The 23,392-nt window shown below is 28.3% G+C and overlaps 1 protein-coding gene and 1 long non-coding RNA gene across 3 annotated transcripts in view; one reads left to right on the forward strand and one right to left on the reverse strand.

Annotated features, from left to right (window-relative positions):
* Positions 1-23,392, forward strand: part of LOC126740249 (ly6/PLAUR domain-containing protein 6B-like) — a 396,612-nt gene that overhangs the window by 224,416 nt on the left and 148,804 nt on the right. The window lies entirely within an intron of this gene.
* Positions 683-19,545, reverse strand: LOC126740251 (uncharacterized). Its single transcript, XR_007661850.1, has 3 exons — positions 19,450-19,545; positions 17,160-17,340; positions 683-810 (listed from the first exon to the last, which is right to left on the reverse strand). It is a non-coding gene; the product is annotated as an uncharacterized LOC126740251 (long non-coding RNA).

Consider the following 23,392-nt stretch of genomic DNA (forward strand, 5'->3'; position numbering starts at 1 on the left):
GGTACGTTACCCCTAACCTTCTTTTGCAATAGTGGTAAGTCACAGTTTTTTTTTCCTTTTGTTTTGTATTTTGCCATTTTTTTTTTCAGTTATTAAATGTGATCAGGAGGCATAGGTGATCTAACATAATGTTGTATCCGAAACCGGCTTCTTTTAGAATTAAATACAATCCTCTATTAATTCCATTAAATAAGATTGGGATAGAATATATTAACGTATAATACTAATAATAATATAATCGGGCATTCTAGCTATTATTAGAAGAATATCGGTTAAGTTAGTAAATTTGTCATATTTCTTACATATCTAAAATCTTTTTACCATGCTATAAAATTCCTTTCAGGTTTTGAGCTACGGAGTGATATTTCTGTATTTAAAGGAAATTAGGTTAATGGTGAGAAAATATTAAAAATATTTAATATTTTATATCTGTTAATTTATTTCAAAATATTAGCACCCAAAGTGTTATATATAGTCCACTTTTTTACATCACTAGAAATAACTTGTTAGGTTAATTCTTCCATCCTATTAAAATAAAACATTTGAAAAAAAATATTTAGTATAACTTTTTAAATATTCACATTAAAAGGTATACTACAATCTTCTCTAGTTCTACTAAAAAAACATTTAATAAACAGCAGTATTTATCTTTTAATTCTAATAATATTTCCGCTTCTGCTAGCATCACTTAAGCACGATTTGTCCAAATATTATAAGCTTCATATAAATAAGTACGTTTCTAATGAGGAGTCGACTTGAAAATTGCTACGGATCCTTTTCGCTCCCAAGCTACACAAAACTTCATTATAGCTATAAAAGAGAAGTGTAATCAGGTATATTAGCAAATGCTTTTGACGCCTTCGTAGTATGCAGGCAATGTCGTAATTTAAAGATGAAATACTCTAAAAAAGTCTTTAGGATGCAAATTTCTATTTCCGTTTAATTACAGTAATAATAAAAACTTTAAATATTGCAAGGAAAATTTAAATTGCCGTGTTATTATCATAATTTTTGTTCTTTTTGTACTGTTTGGTTTTTATTTTGTAGTTGGTTGTTGATTGGATGGCTAGTTAAGTTAGAGGGGTTTTCCGTTGCTTGTAACACTAAAGGACATGGTGGTTTTTGATGTGAAAGAGCAACAACTTTATTGTATTAAAATCTTAATTAGCATATAAATATAAAATAAATATAAAAACACATACTTAAATAACTGGTATTTTAAAAGTTTGGTAGAAATCGGAAAAGGCATGCTTTTTCTGAGATGTAAATAGAAGTAAGCATCAATATACAATCTCAAATAAAGAATTAATTGCACGAATCTTAGATATACGTCTGCGTCTGGCCAACTTCGGTCTAGTATGCGGACATGAATAAGTTTGTCAAACAACTCTAAGTCATAAATTGAAATGAGAACTCAGTTACTAGAGCTAGACGATAATATATTGATCACGAGAGGTCAGTACACAAAAATATATTTCTTTCCTCAGCAGCCAGCACTAGTGGGGAATCGCTGAAGCTCTGCTATTCTTATTTTAACTTCAGTCCTATGATCTATTATTCTATGTTAATGATAAGTATTTCGGCACCCAAAAGAGAAATTAGCCCGTTGTGTGTATCACAGGGTAAGATTTTGCACTATAGAATTAATTTAGAAAAGGCAAACTTTAGCATTTCTTCATAACCAAATGATCCATCACAATCTGAAGCTTACAACTTAAGCAATTTTTTTAATTTAGGAAGGCAAGGTGAAAATTAAACCTGTCTTTAATTTAGGATGCCATACTGAAGATTAGGCATTGAACAAAAGAAGTGCACATGAACTATAGTTTTAAAATTTTCTCTGATTCGTGGGACTTTAATAAAATTGAGGAGATTACAAGCTCCAGAATAAAACTCTGAAATATTCTCTATATTTTTGGTTTATACTAATGCTATTTAGAATATGCAAAGATTCGTTAATACATATGCTCTATGCTTCAGAAACAATAATAGAAAAGTTTTCCAGAAACAGAGTTTAGTGTAATTTGAGTAATTTTTACTGCTATATTTTATCAAACCCACCTTTATCGCCAATCTTATATAATATTTATACTGCCAAGATAGATTAAACTAAACAAAACTGAATTTACTTTGATTGCAGATAATACTTACCCAATAAACCAATAGTTCCTTTAGGAAACAATGAATCTACTTGAATATAACAACTTTAAGGCCAAAGCCTAAATAAGTCTATGCAGTTATTCTTGAATACCAACAAGTTTTATAATTATTTAAGACGTTCTCCCGTTTAAACTTTTAATTCTTTCCTTTAAATAAAAAACTTTGCCCGCGGATCTAAAGTTTCTCTTTGTCTCTGCTCCGGTAATCACAAGTTTTACTTTGAAGTTCCCTAACTAAACACAGTCTTAGAAGTTAGGACCAACAGTTGACCCTTTCCGGTCTGCTGCAGGTGTTACATTTTCTGAATTTCGAATGGAACCACTGCAACTGCGATATTAGTTTAGGACTTCCTACGAACTTCCTGATAAGAAACAAATTTAACCGTTTAACAGCTCAGATAAGAGTAAGCTGGGTTTTTTTTTAACAGAGTAGTAAAACAATTTTGCTGTATAATGTAATAAGTCCTAAAATATATAAATTACGTACTAAATAAACTAACTTTTTTTGGTATAATGATAAATGCAAAATGTGCACTAAATTAAATGTTTATATATTTTGTCTAATTTGCTCATTTAAATTAGAAGCAAATATTAACTAAAAAACCGCACATAAATATTATTAACTTGTTGTTTAATTAAAATTGAGTAATTAAATTGGGGAAAATTTGTAGCGCCCTCAAACACCAAATGCTATTTTATTAAATAACGAGGTGTTATTATTTTTATTATGATTTAATCCTATATTTTTTTATTGCCAGTAATGAAATGACAAATAAAACTGAAAATCTCTATTTATTTATTTAGTGGTTGAAATTGAATTTATTTAACAAGGTGATTTTGTGGTGGCTGTTTTATTTGCCATATATTTTTTTAACTTGTTTTATGAGAAAAATATAGTGAAAGTTTTAATAAATTTATAAAAAAGTATTTTTGTTTGTAGGATCATTTATTAGCGAAGCTTTATTTGTTTTTGTAATAGTAATTTAACTTTTTGAAAGGTTTAATTTATTGAAATCACTATAACAATAAAATACCAATAATTATTACATTATTTATAAATTGATATTATTTATTTTTATTAGGATAGAAAACAACATCATATAATAAAAATCTTTAAAAGAATAATTTTTATTGTATATTACTTTATTAAAATATATATTTTATGCATAACTTAAATGGATATGATTTTCTGATTTAATTAAAAATAATTCAGCTAATTAAAAGAAAGTTTTCGTAAACTTTTGCTTTTGGAATATTTGAAGTATATAGAATAAAGAATCGTTTTAACAAAGAAAACAATGTTTTTAACAAATAAAGAAAGCTCTTAAGTTTATTTTTTGTCTACATTTATTGTATATAATATACAAGTGACCTGTCGAATTTACGGTTTTGAATGTGAAAAACTAAAAAATCCATGGACATGATTGAATTTCAAATAATGCAGACGTATTCCAATACACTTCTAACATAGGCAATAGACAACCGACGTAAGCATTAAAGTTTGTAAACTCCTTAGAACACCAATACTAACTATATATTTAATATGTGGTATAAAGGTCAATTTGTGGTCAAAGATTGTTCCTAAGGTAGTCAGTTATACGTTGAAGCAAGATATTATTAATTTTGTATAGAAACAGTATAACTTTTTTTTCTAGTATAGGATTGCATTAAAAATTTACTTACAATAAAATAAAGTTTGTTGCTAGTAAATAATAAAAAGGATAGAGGATTGAATTGTAGAGAATTGTATCTTTGGGCTACTCCTGACGTCGGAATAAAAGTCCTTAAATTATAGTGAAATCCAAACTGAAAGTAGACTCTATCTAATACTATTTTAAAAGACACTTTATTTGATAAATTTTAATAAAAAGTTTGCATGTATGAAATAAATTTGTATTCAAAATATCGGATATATCTTTGGTAGTGGTAAACAAATTAATAATTGTTTATCTAGGTTTAAGAAAGCCTTGCTGGTGAATGGAAATGCTATTCTTTCTCTGGCTATAGCCATCCCTGGCTATGATTCTGTTGATATTGGCTCAAATTTTGTGACAGGAGTTTATGGTTTGGCGATTGGTCGATAATTTTCTATATTTGCTTTCTCTACCTTCTTAAAAGTTCAGACAACTTCTAGCCTATTTTTAACGCTAGAGAAAATTACCGATTTTAAGACGTAAATTAAATAAAGCCAATAAGGGAAAACTAAGAAAGCTAAAGTAACCTTTAAAAAAGAAGGATGGCGTAGACACCAATCCAACTGCTTTTCCGTCCTTCCTAGTATCTAAAACATCAATAATATCAGAGGTATTTAAATTGTAGTATTTCAGTTTATTCATCATTTTATATTTTTTGTATGCTTGGTAGTTTTTAATTCCAAAAGCAAAATTAGTAAATTATTATTAAGTATATTAAGAGTTTGCTACTAGCTAACGCATGTTTACGTGAGCTACATTTTTCTCCGAATTTCTCTAGTTATATTATTGATCTGTTCTTACTAAAACTGATCTTATATAACATTGTCACATGGTACTCTACTGTTGCAGATAAATGCTTATTCGTGTAACCATTATCAAAATAAAAATCAAATTTAATCATTCTAATAAGTTAACTAAGTAATGTTTTATTTAATAAACAAAAAAAAAACAATAAAAAGATTTTGTACAAAATTTTCAGATAATATCTTAAGTAGAGGGTTGCCATTTAGAATTTGAAAGTAAGAGTAGCTGTGGGTGAAGGAGTTAGTGAAAGAGTTAGTTATTACATTATTCCAATTTCCCTATGTATATAATTTTGTTCGACAAGTTTTTAAATCAGTTCGGTAGATATATTCTAATTTGTCAAGATGTCACCTACCGCATGACGTACAATACTTCTTTTCAAAATAAGAAGCTAAATTTATTAAATATAATGGGTGTTTTTTATAGATAGAAATTGAAATTAAACACAAAATATTTTATTGATATGAACGAATTTGCTTTTATATTAAAGAATTTTTTTTAGCATTAATATTTAAAAATGATTTCGGGCATGTGACCCCCACGGCTGGCGCGTACGTGGCGTAATCTAGAGGTCCAATTTTCACACACTCTTTCCAGTACTGCAGGCTGTATTTCGGCAATCACGAGTCGTATGTTGGCTTCCAAGTGCTCAAGTGTTTCGGGTTTATTGGCGTAGACATGCGACTTAACACAGCCCTCAAAAAAATAATCTAATGGCGTCAAGTCGCAGGAACGAGCTGGCCAGTTTACAGGTCCATTCTTTGAAATTATTTGTTGCTCGAATGTCTCTTGCAGTAAATTAGTTGTTTGGCGCGCTGTATGGCACGTGGCACCATCCTGCTGAAACCACATTTCTGCAACGCCTGCAACGGCTTCCAATTGAGGCACAAAAAAGTTGGTTATCATGTTTCTGTATCGCTCACCGTTTACTGTAACGTTCTGACCATCAGCATTTCTGAAGACATGAGGACCGAAGATTTCACCGGCCCATAAAGCGCACCAAACGAATAGTTTTTCTGGATGCAACGGTTTTTCGCCAATAGCTCGTGGATTCTCATCCCCCCAAATTCGGCAATTCTGCTTATTTACATAGCCATTTAACCAAAAGTGTGCTTCACCACTCAACAAAATTTTCATATGAAATCGTGGATCAACAGCAATCTTTCCTTCCGCCCATTCAGCTAATGTACGGCGCAAAAGATGATCCTGGGGTTTCAACTCCTGGACAAGTTGAATTTTATATGCTCGCAATCCGAGATCTTTGCGCAAAATTTTCCATAAAGTGGATGGACATAAGTTCACTTGTTGAGAACGGCGATGAATTGACACATTTGGATCATTATCAACAATATGCTGCACAGCAGCTATCGCTTGTTGCGTGCGCACTGTACGGCATCTTACGGGATGCGTATTGTCGACAAGAGTAAAACTATTGCGAAAACTATCAACAGTTTCTCGAATTAATCTCTCTGAGGACGATTATAAACACCATAAAACTCACGTAATGACCGATGTGTTTCTCGAATAGAACCATGTCTTTCAAAATAAATTTGAACAATTTGGAAACATTGCTCCAGCGTAAGTCTGTTCATGATGAATTGCCAAACCAAACTAATCTAAAAATAATCCAGAACTGTCAGCTCGTCTGTCATAAAAAACAGTGTTGCCAAATGAAAGTTCTCGGCCTCTAAAAAAACACCCTTTATTTAGTCATCGACAGTATTCTTTCCTTACATAATGACGGTCATACAGCGCTTACTAAATGCTTGTTGAATAATATACTATTACTAATACATAATCTTTATTTTATAATTAATTACCTTAATAAAATACAAAAATCATGCATAACTTATATAATTACGATTTGTTGTTTTTATTTACAAAGTCATTAGCTATGAAAATCTTATCTGTGAAATATACCCTGCAACCTATTAATAGATAACTATTTTAAATGCGTCTTCATATCGAAAAGTTCTTCTTTTTGATATGAAGAGAAAAATGTCATACTGTTATAAAGCGTTAAAAAATAGACAGTTAGTAAAAGTAATAATTAAAATTGAGAAAACACAAATTTAATAAAGATTACATATCTCTTAGTAGGTAACAAAAGCTATTCCTAAGAATAATAAGGGAAACTATAGATTTTTTGGATAGAAACTATAAAATAGAATAAGTCATAAGAAAATACTGTAATAAATAAATACACATGTATAAAGTGTTTCTAGTAAACAAAAAAGTTTATTAATATTTTTTATTAACTAAAGATGTTTTTAAGCTTTTTAAGTTTAACACGAGCGGCGTTTCCTCTTATATTGATTTATATTTGCTACAGATTTTCTATAATACCCTGAAAAGAAAGAAATTGCTTGTTATCTAGTTATATAAAGGTAAATAATGCTTAATGGGTTTAGATCAGAGAGAAAATGATGCATTATTTACAAGAATTGCCACGGACGTAACAGTATCTTCTTCTACCACTAGTTTCAGAAATCGATATATTTTTATTGTGATAGATTACTTCAATAAACCGCCCAATCATTGATTCCTTTAGAATTCAGAATCAATTAGAGAAGCTTAAACGCTATCTCAAAATAATCTGCATATTTGATATCTAGAGAGGATAAAAATTAAACTTTTAGTTATAAGGCTTCTACCGGTTGTTCTTAATTTTTTAAACATAATTTTTCTTAAATTTTACGAACAAGAAAGTAAACGATCAAAATTAAGATTGTTTCCTTTCAGTCAGGTTGATTTGGCTATATCTGGACTACTCCATTAAAATGGTCATCCAGCTTCAAACATCCTTATGAAGAAAATATTTATGAGCAACTAAATACCACTATTATGACTATTGGCATACTTCATCTACTAAAAATACATAATTTTTAGAATTATACTTCGTCTAAAAAATTATGTTTTATTATAAATTGAAATTTAAAGATATGTATTTACTTATATTTTTATTGTAATTATTATTACATTAGATTAATTTAACAACTTATAAGTCAAATAGTTAAAACACAAATAATTTATTTTTAAATCAGAAACTTGTTTCTTCTAATATTTAATTGGTAAAAGGATCTTAGTTTAAGCCTGAACATTTTAATTAAATTTTGCATTTAAATAAAAATTATTAAACATTTTTTTAAATAGAATAAATAACAAAAATTTAAAATAATAACTTTTTATATAGTCATACATATATAGATGATGCATGTTGTTGAAATAAACCCCGCTAACTGGTATACCAAAATGGCTTAATTTAGACTAGAAAGGATTACAAAGTGGATTTATTTTTAATACAATAGTGCGCCGAAATAATTATGGAATTATTTCCATTTTAATTTACGGATTTTAATTAACTTTATGAACTCTAGTTTATATGATATATAGATCAATTGTATTAAAGCAATTTACGGTCGAGCATTTAGAAAATCTACATATATGTAAAATAAATTATCCATATTAAGTTACATTTGATGCTTTTTAAAGTGTCAACTAAAATGCCTCAGCTATTGTTTTAAAAGGAAAAATTGTAACTCAATTTATTGCCTATATATGACCTACTTCCTAAGTCTAAAATAACATATCTAATATTGTATATTGCATAATATATCAAAATGACGACAATTTTAAGCCAAGAAAGGAAATAAAGCCGAAATCACGAGAACTTCCTAGTTTACAGAAATGTTTGAGATTTATAAACCCTTAAAGCCAGCCACGGTTAACGTGTCTGAGTTTTTGTTAGTTCACCGGAGAATTTCAAAGGAAAATGTTTCCTAGAATTTAAGTTATAGGCATAAGGGCTTAATATTAGCCATCACACTTTGTAGATTAAAAGTTATTATTATATTATTAATATAAAAATCAATTAAATTAACATAGATTGTTATTAAAGGCCAAAACTTAAAATATAAGTTAAATTAAAAATAAGATATTGAAATCTTCTCTCCTTTTTAAATAAATTTTTTATTTGGATAAATAATTTTATGCAAAAAATGATGTTTTATCTCTTTTAAATTATCTATTCACTTTAACTTCTGGCGGCACTAAAGACCTATTTAAAAAAAAGCAAAAAAGCAGATTAAAAGTTAATGCTTTCAATTCTGTATGATGAGGCGAAGTATAGTCATTCCAATTATGCTAATAAAATACTTGAACCAGATACAAATTATGAAGTAAAGTCTATTAATTTGTCGTAATTGGAATATAAAATAATAAGGTAATTAGGGTAAAGAACATTTTTAAATAGTGCGCTCAATAAAAGTACCTATCTTAGAAAAGAGTTTTATTTAAGATAGAACAATTTATATATTTTATTTAATTATTAATAAAATTAAACAAAAAATGAATACATATTAGATATTAACTTTATATGTGTATTTTAAAAACTGTAGTTAAAGTGTCTAAGTTAAACTGATCTGTCTAGATTTAATATAATAAAATAAATAAATGCACAAATTCTATAAACAAATTGTACACAAATGATCTCGTTAGAATTTATTGGATCTTATAATGCTGACAAAAAAAACTCCGATAACGTTCGATAATACTTTCTAAAGGTAAATTGAAACTCGGTTTATTTAAGTACGCTACCATTTCAAATTACAACTAACAGGTTCTTTAAGTTGAGAATGCAGAGGATAGTTTTTTACTATTAATCGTATTTTATTGGTTTTTCTAATGGATTAAGCTATACATTTTAAGTTTAAAAAGCGTTATAAATTATTAGACTAAACTATTTAATTATTAGATTTTATATTTGGCCAAAATATTCCGAGTTAAAATCGTATTCGTTTGAGTTATCCAAATTTATTTTAAGAATGTGTAAAAAACTTAATAAAATATGATAAAAAAAAATCATTTAAAAATGTTTTATTTGTGTATATAGCATTATATACTATTAAGATTAAAAAATGTTTAAGCTAATTTTTGTCAGTATTGATATATCAGGAATTAAAAAAATCATACTGAATGCAAGTAGAATAAATTGAAAGAAAAAGGTTTTTTTTTTAAGTTTTGTCATATCTTAAGAAAAAATATATTTTATTCTGGTTTTGTAATAAAATAAAATTTTTATTGTGATTTTTGTGGGCTTGAATTAAGCATTTTTAATTTTTTTTATTTTACATAAATAATTTCATAAAAGTAAATTTTATGATAAATAGATTTTAGTTTTTTAATATATACTATAAAGTGTGGGTGCGATACTAAAGTATTATAAATCAAAAATCAGGTTATAAACAACTGTTTTCAATTATGTGCTAGACATTTCTATTAAATAGTGCTCTCAATAAAACTGCCTATCTTGGAAAAGAGTTTTATTTGAGGTAAAACAATTTACATATTTTATTGAACTATTGAGAAAATTAAACAAAAACGTAATAAATATCAGATATTAACAGTATGTTTATGTATGTTAATATTTGTATGTTTATTTAAAAATCTTTAGTAAAACTATCTTAGTTAAACTGATCCATCTAAATCTAATAAAATAAGATAAATAAATGCACAAACTCTATAAATAAATTGTACACAAATGTTCTCGTTAGAATTAATTGAATCTAAGGAGTAAGGATTATATCCATTTAAGTTATGCAGTATTGTAATTGTTATTGGACTGGGTTGAGTTAAAAATTAACAAAAGCCATTCGAAGTCGTGATATAGTTTCATGAGATTTTCTTAATTTGGATTACAACTTAGTTTATTTGGTACTGTATCAGTGGAATTTAAAAAGTATTTAAAATATAATATAAAGTTATTTGCCTTTTGAAAGAAGTTCTGTACAATTATGTATGGAATTATTCATTCTGTATGATTTAATTCTCTTGAAGAAATTTGTTACTTTGCGTAACCAAACAGGTTTTATTCCAATAATTTTACCTCTTTAATGGTGTGCAAGTTATCTTTTTCTTAGAAAAAATGTAAATTTGTTAAATTACTTTTAATTGGTCCAAAACAATCTAAAAAATTACCGTGCAGCAATCTATTGTTTTCTTTTTTTATGTAGCGAGTGGTACTATTTTATTGAAACCAGAGCAGTTTAATATCTACCTAGTTTTAGAAAAACATTAAAATCATCTTCTGGTTTTTCATATTGTGTAAGAGATGGCACGATTCTGTTGAAGCCACAGATGTTTAATTTGATTGATTTGATCCTTTGTTATTATTAATTATTAAAAACAATCTCTCATGCAGGTTCACAGTAAATATTTTGTAAAAATAAATAACTCTTGATAAAAAACAGTCAGCTGAGACCCCTTAAATCCTACAAGTAATAATAAAAGCAGAGAAACAATTGTTTTGCTTAATTAGTGAACTTACCGTTAAGAATGAGAAATATTTATTGAATGGAGCAGCTAAATGAAAAACATTTTTAAAAATATTTTATTACAATATAAAAAAAACAAAAATCGACTGTTATAAAGCGAGTATTACAAAAATAAATACCGTTTCCGATTACAGATAATAGTGCTTTTCCAACTTGATTCCCATGAGTTCGAAACTCCAATATCTAGTTATTATCGTCGTTCAATGGCCCAATAGGAAGTTTTTCGATGGAACCGGTAAGCCCAATAGTAATGCATTGTTATTATGTGGAGAACGGAAACTTTATAATGTACTGCATAGAATGGGAACATAAAATTATTTACGTTAGATGCATAGGAAATATAACAGCATATTTTAAGCAAGTTTTGATTTAGAAGAGTTGTTAACTTAGTTTAAGTAAAAAATAATTTATAAAAGCTTAACAAAGTCAAATTTTACATTTCATTTAAATAAGTTAATTTAATTATTTATATTTTACCTCATAATATTCTAATGAATAACTCTGTTAAACGATAAAATGGTAAAGTATAAAATATGGAGGCCTTATCATAAGCTTCCTAAAAAATTCCATCAAATGCCATGTAGGCGTTTCATACCCAAAACTTTTACTAACAATATAGCTTTAGCCCCTTTGAGTAAAACATTTATTAAAGAATCAACTTGTGAGTCATTATAGAAAGGGGATGTATAGCCAATATGTTATTTTATTCCCTGAATATTTTTTTTGTTATATCGGCTGATGCAACGTTAAAAACGGTTGAACTAAGAAATTAATTAAATTAACTATTAAAGTTAAAGAATGTTTGATATAGTAGAAACTATTTATGCAGAGTTGTACTACTTAGAATGTTTTGTACAATAGTTTAAGTCGCAAATTTATAATTTAATACAATATTGTACGTTACGAAAGGAGGCATAAAAATGTAGTTAAAGAGAGATATCATATACCAATTCTTTAACTAGATACAGGATATCCTGAAACAATATTTAAATAATTTCAGGTATGATCCTACATAAAAAAAATAAAAATTTAGTAGTAATTAAATTAAAATGATGAAATGGTTTACCAATTTTTATCTCTTGTATTTTATTTGCATCAAATCAAATCAAATTAAATATGCTTTATTGTCAAAAATTAAAAATTAGACAAAGCTATACATAAAAAGCAAAACACACAAATATATAAATCAAAATACAAGTACTAAATAAATATATACAAAACTGGGTACAAAAAGACATAAATGTACCTGGTCAAATTTCCTATACTAAATGTAAAAAGTAAGAAAATAGGAAAGTAAATAAAAATAGTAACAAGAAAGTAAAAATAAAAAAAGTAAAAAAAGTAACATAAACAATCAAAAACATTAATACAATGTTTAAAAAGTCATAAAAAATTTTATAGAAATTTAGCAATACAAAATATTGCTATTCTACATCATAAAAAATTTAATAATTAGCCAGTGCGTGCATGATACTCAAAAATTAATATTAAAAATTAAAAAAAAATCATCTAGTGCATATAAAGCTCTCTCCAGTAAATATGATTTCAAAGCATTGCGAAATCGAGGAAAAGATGTCAATGATTTAATTTCCAAAGGCAGATGATTGTGCATTTTTTTAGCTTCGTAAAGAATTGAGCTTTTTATTAATTCTGAGCTTGGGATTGGCACATAAAGATCATGCTCTGCGTTTCGGAGTGGATAATTATGAGATGGTCTATTAGGAATTTCTGATATATGCTTGCGAACCAAGCAAATAGATTCAAGAATAAATAAAGATGAAAGAGTTAATATTTTAAATCTTTTAAACATTTCTTAGCAGTAAGCTCGACTATCAAGTCCTAGCAAATAGCGAACCGCTCTCTTTTGTAGTTTGTAATGAACCACTCTCTTTTTTAACGAAGATGGGACTCAAAAAGGGCATAATACACTGTTCTTGATGACGAAAGATTTAATTCCCTGGAAACTGATCTTATGGCAAAACAAGCTGAACTTAAGTTTTTAGATAAAAGAGCTGTCAACAATAAGTCCCAAAAATTTCACAGATTCAACAACGTCCAAGCTGGCTAAGTACAAAGGGTTGGATAGTACCTTTATAAGATAAGACTTTAGTTTTTGAGATCTTTAAGCAGAGAAGATTTGAATCGCAACACGATTTAATGTTGATAAGGTCTTTAGCAATAGTTGCATGAAGTGCCGCAACATCCGGATTGCTCCATGTAAAGCCAGTATCATCGGTAAAGAGACAGATTTTGCCGCTAATGTTAAGATGGGCTATATCATTAATAAACAGCAGAAACAGAATTTGGCCCAGAACTGAACCTTGAGGTATCCCACATTCTATTGGTCTGCTAGAAGATATGATCGTATAAACCTTTACGAGCTGACTTCTGTAGCTAAGATAGAACTTAAACCATTCGAGAGGCGTTCCTCTAAACTGAACCCATAGTGCTATAATTTGTTGATAAAGATAGTATGGTTTACACAATCAAAGGCCTTGGAGAAATCACAGAAAATAGTTGCTGTTGAATGATGATTATTTATACTGGAGTAAACACTATTAAAAAGGGAGAACATAGCATCATTAGTGCATTTATTACTCAAGAAGCCAAATTGATGGGGAGTTAGTATTTTATATTTAAACAGGAATGATAATAGCCTTTTTTTAACCAATCTTTCTATGATCTTCGATAATGTTGGAAGGAGAGCGATTGGACGATAATTTGAAGCTTGCTCTTTATCTCCTCCTTTATGCAAGAAAATAATTATTGCAGTCTTAAGGCAGTTAGGAAAGACCCCATTTTGAAATGATTTGTTAATTAGGTTTCTCAGATGGTTTAAGGTGTTATCAGGCAGATTTGAGAACATTTTTAGAGTAAGACCTGTACCAGATGATAATTTGTTTCTTATTTCATTTATTGTACTTTGAAGCTCTGTTATTAGTACAGGAAACTCTGTAAGTTTTCATTTGAGAGATATGAAAGTGGATCATGAGAAGGTGTTACAGTAGTTATTAGGTTTTTAGCTACGTTTACAAAGTAATCGTTGAGATTCTCAGGTGAAAAGGGGATAGTGCTAGTTGAAGAAGGCTTATTTCTTAATTCGTTAACAATAGACCATGTTTCTTTAGCAACGTTACCAGAATTAGCCAGCCTGTTATTATAATAAATATCTTTTGCGGCTTTTGTTGCCTTTCGATATAATTTCCTGTATAGCCTTACACAATTATGAAAAAATATGCTGTCCGAAAATTTTTTAGGTAAGATAAAGAGCGCATGTTCCTTGCAGACACACGTAAGCCTTTAGTGGACCAGGGTTAATGATGCTTAATTTTGATGGGTCTATAAGGAAAGGACTTATTCGCAATACTTGACAAGGTCTTTACAAATCTAGAAAACTCACCATCGATATCATCAGAGATAAATTCAAAAAAATTTTTTTGCCAAAAATACGGCTTAATTTACGAAAATTATTTTTGCTTAAAGTGTCAATAGTAAATTTGGCCAAAACAGCTTCATGGTCAGAATGAATTGAGAACAGTACAATCAACGAAGTTCAGAGTAAAAGATGACACGAAATAGTCAATGGTGCTGGAACTATTTTTAGTTATTCTGGTTGGTGAATTTACATGCATTAAAAAACCCATTGAATCGAAAATAGACTGAAGAGATGCTTGAGCAACACACACACTGGAGTAGTCAATATTAAGGTCGCCACACAAAATTAATTTACTTTTTAGAGGCATGGATTCTAGCAAGCTTAGAAGTTTTAGACAGAAAGTCTGTACATCAGCGTCAGGTGTTCTATAAATACAAACAATATAGAGGTCATATAACTTATGGTGAACGATGGAAATTCAAAAACTTTTTCAGATAATAAGTTATCAAACTTAGTCACTGGTGAAAAATCGGTGATTGTAGACATTATCATAGTACCTCCATGGGATAAATTACTTTTGTTAAATTTTGCTATTGTAGTGTAATTTTTAATAAAGACAGATTCATCTATGTTTAACCAATGTTCAGTTATAGCAACAATTTCTGGAAAATTTAGCTCTTCCAATAAAAGAAATAGATCATTAGTTTTGTGTCTTAAGGACTGAATATTAAGTAGAAATACACTAAGCTTGCTATTGTCCGATTTATCAGAGGGTGCTTGATCCTCTTTTCGCGTCACTTCATATAAAAAAATGTATTTCTAGATGGGGAACCGCTAGAAAAATAGTTAGCATGACTTTTCCTAACTTTTTGAAGCCGTAAAAGTCTTTCAGATGAAAAAAAGTATCTAAAAGCAGAGATGTCTTCTTCAATTTCATCCGAGCCAATACCATAGACGTCGTGGAAGCGGTTATAAAGACGTCGCAGGAAATCTAAGTCAGTAGGTAGTCCCTCAGATGCCAGCATTAATTTGACACTGGTGTTGGTGTGACCTTCAAAACATACATTCGATCTCTTAGTGTAGCCAGCAAGTAACGTCCATTATCAGCATCCGAACTTTGGGACAGCCGCACTATTAGTGGAATCATCGGGTGCATTTGTAACCCATCATCATCCTTGGCCTTCTCCACAAACTTGATGGTGACTTGCTCCCGTCCTAGTGACTTGCTTGCAGCTATCGCCTCTTTATCGGAGCCAATCGGCCGAACAACCAACGGCGACAATGGACACATTTCAAGACCATCAATTACAGTACCAGCTGGCCAAGTATTTGGCTTTTTCAGCTGGATAAAAAGATCCTCATTTTGAACACCAATTTTAAAAGTGGAGTCTGAATTGTTCTTATTCTTCGGCAATGGAAAACATCGGATAAAGTCAGCAGTTCCAAGTTTTTCTTTGATGGAAAATGTTGTTTCATGTTTAAAGAAAAAGAATAATACCAATTTATTACATGCTACATGCTCTTTTTTATTAAGAATCTACTTTAATTTTCAATTTCGTGTTTGTGACCCAATATCTTCAATATTGCGGAGGGTTGTTGGGTGGGGTCAGAAATAAAACAGAAACCTATTTACTTAAATGTCGACGTTTCGACTTATATTAAGTCATCCTCAGGACACTGAAATGGATTCAAGTAATTACAGAGATAAAACAAAGTAATTTCAAGTACATAAAAAACACTATTAAATTAAATGTTCTTTAAGTTACAAAAATTAAAACAACAAAAACCACGACGCAGTTAAAATTACATTCAGGTACAATCCGTTAAAAAAAAAAATTTTATAAAAAAAAACAGTATAAAATTATTATTTTTTTTTTATACATTACACCTCTTACCTTAGTCTAGGTTTCTTAAGTTATAATTAATATCGAAACATCTCATGAAATTGGATCAACAGACATCAGTGTAGTTTAGGTTGAGAATTAATTAACAAAAATCACAGGTGTTTATAATAAATTTATATTTATGTTTTTTTGGTCAGGTTATTATTATTATTATTATTATTATTATTATTATTATTATTATTATTATTATTATTATTATTATTATTATTATTATTATTATTATTATTATTATTATTATTATTATTATTATTATTATTATTATTATTATTATTATTATTATTATTATTTTGTTATTTTACCTAAGTGTCTTTTTCTTATCATAACGATAATCGGCTATATAATTTTTGAAGATCATTTTCAAAACTACTAAATATTTACCAAATTAAAAAAAAACATATTTTTTATTTAGAACAAGATATATCTAATTATATTTGTTAAGCCCTTTTAAATTTTTTCCTCTATTTACATAATCAAGTTAAAATATTTTTTAAATATTTTAATGAAAAATCATTAAAATATTTAAAAAATATTATATCATTATGCCATTTTTTTTTTTGTGTCAATGGTTAATTAAAAAAGTCGAAAAACAAAGTTTTGTATGCCGTCATTGTCGTTTCTTGGGTACATTTAATTTGATTTTCTGATTGAATCGTAAGTATATAAATTTACGAAACAAAAAATTAAGAAAATTTAATTCTCTACAATTTATCTTTTAAAGTAAAGCTGCACATCCAATGGGAACAAAGTTGGAGGGCACTAAGAACACTAATTCAATAAGTTTTTAAGTAATTTTATTTTAGAGTAATTCAATTGCATTAAATTATTTTTTTTTTTTAATTATAAAGACATCTTTACGCTTTTAAAGTGTATTACTAGTCATTAATATTTACCTAATAGATAACTGAATTCAATCTTCATCTCTAAGTTAATCGACGTTGTATCAGGACGACATTAATGTGTGTCATTTTCATTATAATATATGTGCTTTATTGTTATGGAATCTGCAAAATTACATCCTTGATTCTGGTAAAAACGTAAAACATGTCTTCCCTAGAGCCTTGTCGGATCATCCTGTTAGGAAATTAAAAAGTAAATAAATTTTGTATCTTAAGATGCCTTATAAAACAAAAGGATTAGAAAAAAACTATAGGACTGGCTTTGATTTATTAATTTTTATTTTTTTTACTAACAAATAACAGTATTGATTTTATTGAGTAAGTAGTTCAATTGATGCTAATATATTTCAATACATCAGTATTATTAATGAACCTAAATTATTCCACCTTTATTTAAATAATTGTTTTTTTTAGTTGGCAAGGTATGGTATTATTTTCAAATTCGCTATTTCGTTTATTATTTCGGTCGAAAATGCAAAAAAAATAACTGTTTTAGTTCTACCAGATGTTACTTATCACCAGCTGTTTATCTGTGATTAAACCATTTTGCGATCAATAAAGTTTAAATTTATGCAAAAAAATTGTGTTTATATTTATATATAAAAATAAATTTCATAAAAAGCTTATAATATAAGAACAATAAAATTTTAATCTTCTTCTAACTTTAAAGAATTTTAAAATTATTGATAGTTTTTACAGCCTCATAAAATCGTATTTTCGTTATGGAAATCCACTGTGCGAATTGCGCTTTTAATTTAACTATAATGGTATAACTTGTCTTTTTATCCTTATTGGAACCTACGATGTCAGAACAGTTTTAATTTAGTGCAACTCATTAAATTCTACGCTTTCCTCTTTACTCTTCGATGTCTGGAAGTTGTAATATGTCCACTCACCGACGACTGGATTAAATTGCAAAACGGATAAGGAATTTCAATAAGTCTGCGTAATAACTTTAATTGAAAGTTATTTGGCCGATATTAGTACAAAATTCGAGTTTTTCAAATTTACAACTCTCGCACTTAAAATTATATACGAATAATTTTTGTTGAAAATATGCAGAAATAGAACTAGGGTTTCTTGGTTTCAAGGCTATTTTATTGATAAATTGTATTTAAAACATTCGGCTCAAACTTACAGATCACACGAACTTCATTTTTGAAGGGGCTTAAATCATTCCGGCTTTCACTAATTTAAAAAAACTTCAATTATTGAAATAGTTAAACAAATTAAAACAATCCTACTGATTTAGTCCTCACGTGAATTATGTTTGCAACAAGACTTCCTTTTCTAAAAAAAAGATAATAAAAAATAATAAAAGTAAATAAGAAGGTTTCAGACAAATGTTTCAGACAATTCTTTATAAAGGACTATAGACAATTTTTCAAAAATTGTATACAAGGCCTTAGATAGTAGCCGCCAATCAATTATTAAATAGTCTTTTTTGACACTATTTATCACAAATCGTTAAATAGGAAGTTCTCTTTTCTAGAAGAATCTATAGCCCTCTACCAAGATAATTTTTAATTAGGGCCGTTTAGTGAAAAATAATTAAAACTGACAATGATAAATTTTATTAAATTGTAAAATAACAAATATATTTGAAAAACAGCAAGAATAAATCAAAATATTCTTACATATAAATTTAAACTTTATAATATATTTTCATTAAAACTACTATTCCCTTCCCGATATTCTTAATGGAAAACTTTCCGTTTAATACCTGAGGTAATTTTAATTTGAAGGAAACTCATTTGAGCGTTTCCTTATTCCGCCCACCGATTTGGCGTCTTCGGAGACATTGTAAGTGCATAATTAATCCTTTAAGAGAAGTGCAAGATAAAGGAGTCAGTCTCACTTCTCAGATGTAAATGTGAGATACTTCGAGTTTCCAGATTTGCATTTTTTTTCAAAGACGCTTCGAAATGAAGTGGTTTAATGAATATCGAAATGTTAATTATGTTTTATCTAAGGAATTTTCTTATCAAATTCATTGCAGTTGTTGATTTTGCTGTGACATGTCAATGTTAGAGTAGAATACTTTAATAAACTTCAATGTTCCATTTTTACTCACAAATTGACCATATACACTTAGTTTTTAAGGTGTTCACTTACTGGATTATAATTTTTGGTTTGTAAGTTAATTATATATTTTGTTATTCATGTGTGTAAAAAAACATTTAAGAAATACTGCCAAGTCCTATTAAAACAATAAACAATAATTACCGCTAAATAAAAAATAATTACTGCATGCAATTTGGATAAGAATGTTTTAACAGCTTACCTCTTGTGTTATAAATAAAAAAAATATTTCAAACGCCCAAAATACTAGAAGTAACTTAAAATAATGCACATTAAACTCAATTGCGACACGTTCTCACAAGATCACCATTGAAAATGCACATGGCTGTGGGGACTTGGCTGTGTTTACAAAATGGATTTGAGTCGGCGGGAGTGATGTTATTCTCATCGTATAAAATAAGGAATATTATTACACATTTATAGTTGGCAGGTTAACTAATCAACGTAGAATATATAGTGCTGTCGGTTTTTCGAAAAAACGCATTTTAGTCAAAAATGGACTTAGTAGGTTTACACTTTAAGGCGTCGAAACAAGGAAATAGATTTTACTTTTTGCATTAAATCTAATGTTTCCCATTTGTGATAAAGTAAATTTGTAAATATAAAGTTGTATTAGATATAACTTTTTATTTTGGTATAAAATATCATTCTAAATGTCCTTTAACGTATATCACAAAATTACCTAGAACTATTTTTGTTATTCAATTATAAATAAAAACATAAATTCTACCTTTAATACCCGATAAAAATTAATAAATAACTACTTAAGATAACAAAGCCAGAAAAAAATATTTTAACCATTTGCGAATAATTCCCAAAGTCAAAATTTTCAATAACTCCTAAACAGAATGATTTAATGGCGTCCCGAACTTTGGAATTAGAAGCCCCTTTAGCAGGGTTAAGTTCCTTTTCTAAAGGGCCCACGGGTTAATGTCTGCCTTTGCGAATTATCGAAAGAGCCATTAACATCTTTGATCAAAATTTAATGCATTAGTGCCCACTAATACTGTTAATTCGTATGAAATTTGGAGTTTGTCTTCAAGAAGCTTATATTATTATAAGTTTGTTAAGAGGCTAATTAATTAAACTATGATAAATTCAATTAAATTTTAAATAACAATAAATAAAAGAAAGAGTATAGCGGTAAATAAATAATTTTAAAGGAAAGCGAGGGATAAAACTGCAAGGATCTTTTTGATATCAATGAAAAATAATTTCCGCAAATTTTTCGCCCTTTAACTTATTTCAGTTTGCGAAAAAACGTAATTTTTCAATTTTATTTCTTTTAATATAAAAACTTAAAATCAATGATTTTTTCGCAATTCCTAAATGTAAAAGGAATGTTCTGATAAAATGTTTGATCTGATTTTTTAGGAGCGTAAATAAGACTAAAATTTGTTATTGAAAAGTGTTACTCACTAAAATTTAATAAAGATGTCTTTTATGCTTTCTGTTAGAGCTTAGTTGGATGTGGGGTCAAATAAAGCTCACATTTTAAATTTTAACATTGCTGACATTTCGTTGAGGACATTCTCAGGGCAGCATTATAGTTAAATCATTAGTTGGTTCCACTTCTCCTTAAGAACCAAAGAGAAAATGTTTTATATTAAATTTTCTTTTCGTGGTTCACCACATTTTTATGTTTATACATGTAATATTTATGAACAATAATTTGTCACTTTTTATCACCTTGAGGATGGCCTAATATAGGCCGAAACCACATAAAATTAACTTAGCAAGAAACACTAAAAACTCTTGATCTTTGAGTCAAGAATTTCTTCACAATTTATTCAGGAATTTATTCAATATTTTCAATTGGTGGAATATTTAGAAGATAAATAAGAACAAATGTTGCTTCAGAAATTATACGCTTAAACTAACTTATAGATTTTTGATTCTTAAAAAAATATATAGAAACTTTTTTACCGAAAATTACATGACTAAAGTAACTTACATTTTACTTTTACGAGTTACAAATAAAGTTTTATATCTCTTTTAAATTTAGATTTTTCATGTTAAAAATAAAGCATTTAACAAGAATTAATACCCTAATATGAATATCATAATCTCAGTCAAAATTTAATATTATTTTTACTCTGTTTCTATGTTCTTCTCTTCTTATTGTTTTCGAAAAAAGTGTCATAGCCAGAGACCAAAACATTAACTTTCTTACTTAAATAAACTATCAACAAAAGCACAAATTTACCAAATTACAAATTAAGGTCATGAGAAATCATTCACATATAAAAATATTAAATACTTCAAATTTAAAAATAAATAAAGGTGCTAAAAATCCTATTACAAAGTCTGCCCTACAACTTTGATACATTGTTATTTTATTCCCTCTTATTCAGTCTATATTAGTTATCGAAATCCATCTTTAAGACTCAAGCATCATTTTAAATAATCAACCGAATAAATCCGTATCTTCTTTTCTTTTTATTCTCCTATTTGTTAAAACATTTGTTTAAAAAATTTTTTAGGATATTGATTTAGATCTTTGTCATTGTTGTATTACTAGATAGCTAGGCAGTACTTATCTTATTCTGTTTATCTACCTTATTTTTAAATTCTTTTAAAAAACTCAAAAAAATTTCTATTTATATGGATTTTTCAGAGAGTGAAGGGACACAAAGTCAAAGGTCTCACTGTATATTTATTTTATAAGCTTATGACACGTGCTTCGCCCTAAGGCATCATCAGATCTAAAAGTAAAAAGCAACCCCAATATAAAAAACAACAATGCATAGACACAAATTACTTAAATGAATTACAATATTAAAATACGACTTACCCGTAAAAAAAAGTTAAAAAGCTAATACCCTAAATATTAAAGTTAAAATAAAAAAATTAAATGCTACTAACATTTAAATTATATTACATTTAAAAACTATACAAAGGCGAACAAAACAAGCAGAATAAGATTAAGCTTAATGGGAAAGCGAAAAAAAAACAAAAAAAGATTTGACTTGGATCGAGAATATTGATTTTAGCAAGTCATAAAATACCACATAAAATTTGGGATTTTGAATTTTAAAAGAAGATATTTGTGGTCTTTAATTGGCTCGGATAGAATTATTTCATTACCAAACTTGTACAAGAAAATTACAATTTACTCTTATTGAAGCATGAGTCCTTTTGTAGTTCTTTTAGAGCTTCACAAGCTTGACACCTTAGGTTTTTGATTATTTTATAAATTTAAAATTGAAGGCGGTACATTGGTAAAATCTAATTTTTGAACTTAAAAACTAAAAACCCTATTTGCATATTTTAAATTTGAATATGCGTAGCATTTTATACGACTGTAATTGTACAAACTCGAGAATAAGGCGTCAAACAGATACGTCAGACACAATAAAACCGACCAGACAATCAGTACCTACAGGATTTGTGTAAAGAAATTATTTAATTACGCTATGATTTAAAAGCAAACGGAATCGGGTAAGAACAGCGAGTTTTTCAAAATTATTTTCACGTGTACCTGTAGTTTAGTGCGTTCCTCCCGACTCGTCCTGTATAATAAGACTAGTTATTTAAAAATTTCTTTATTTACATAAAAACATATTTTTAAAACAGAAGATGATAAATTTTCATTCCACCATAGTCAAAGCGTATCACTGTTTTACGACATTCTGTAAAAAAATATTAAATTAGTTTCCAGGTTCAAAAGGCTCAACCGCCAACATACCCTTCTATAAGACTCGCCCTCATTGCCTGTGTAATTTTGCTTGATTCTGGCTCATTTAACCTAAAAACTGACTCCAATACAGCAAGTTCTGTAGCTGTACTGTCCATTCCTGTAAAAGCACAATAGTCGTTTACTACAACTCCTGCTAAACTACCACAATTTACTGTACCAGCCTAAAACACAATATTAAGGAAGACTTATTTATAAAACTGCTGACAATGAAGCACAATTTTTAAAAGAAATTACAATTTAAATAACATAGTACAAAAATCTTACCACTAGAGGAACCTGCAATAAAGAAGACAACTCTTCCTGATCAACTATACTAGTATTGGAGTGAGCTAAGGCCCCTCTATTATTCAAAACACAGTAACAACGTACAAGGACTTTCTTCCTTTTTTTTCCTACTCCCAAGGTGTCTGATATAATTTCTTCTGTTTCCTGGTAGTTAAAAATG

Source organism: Anthonomus grandis, chromosome 9, assembly GCF_022605725.1.
Source record: "Anthonomus grandis grandis chromosome 9, icAntGran1.3, whole genome shotgun sequence".
NCBI lineage: Eukaryota > Metazoa > Arthropoda > Insecta > Coleoptera > Curculionidae > Anthonomus > Anthonomus grandis.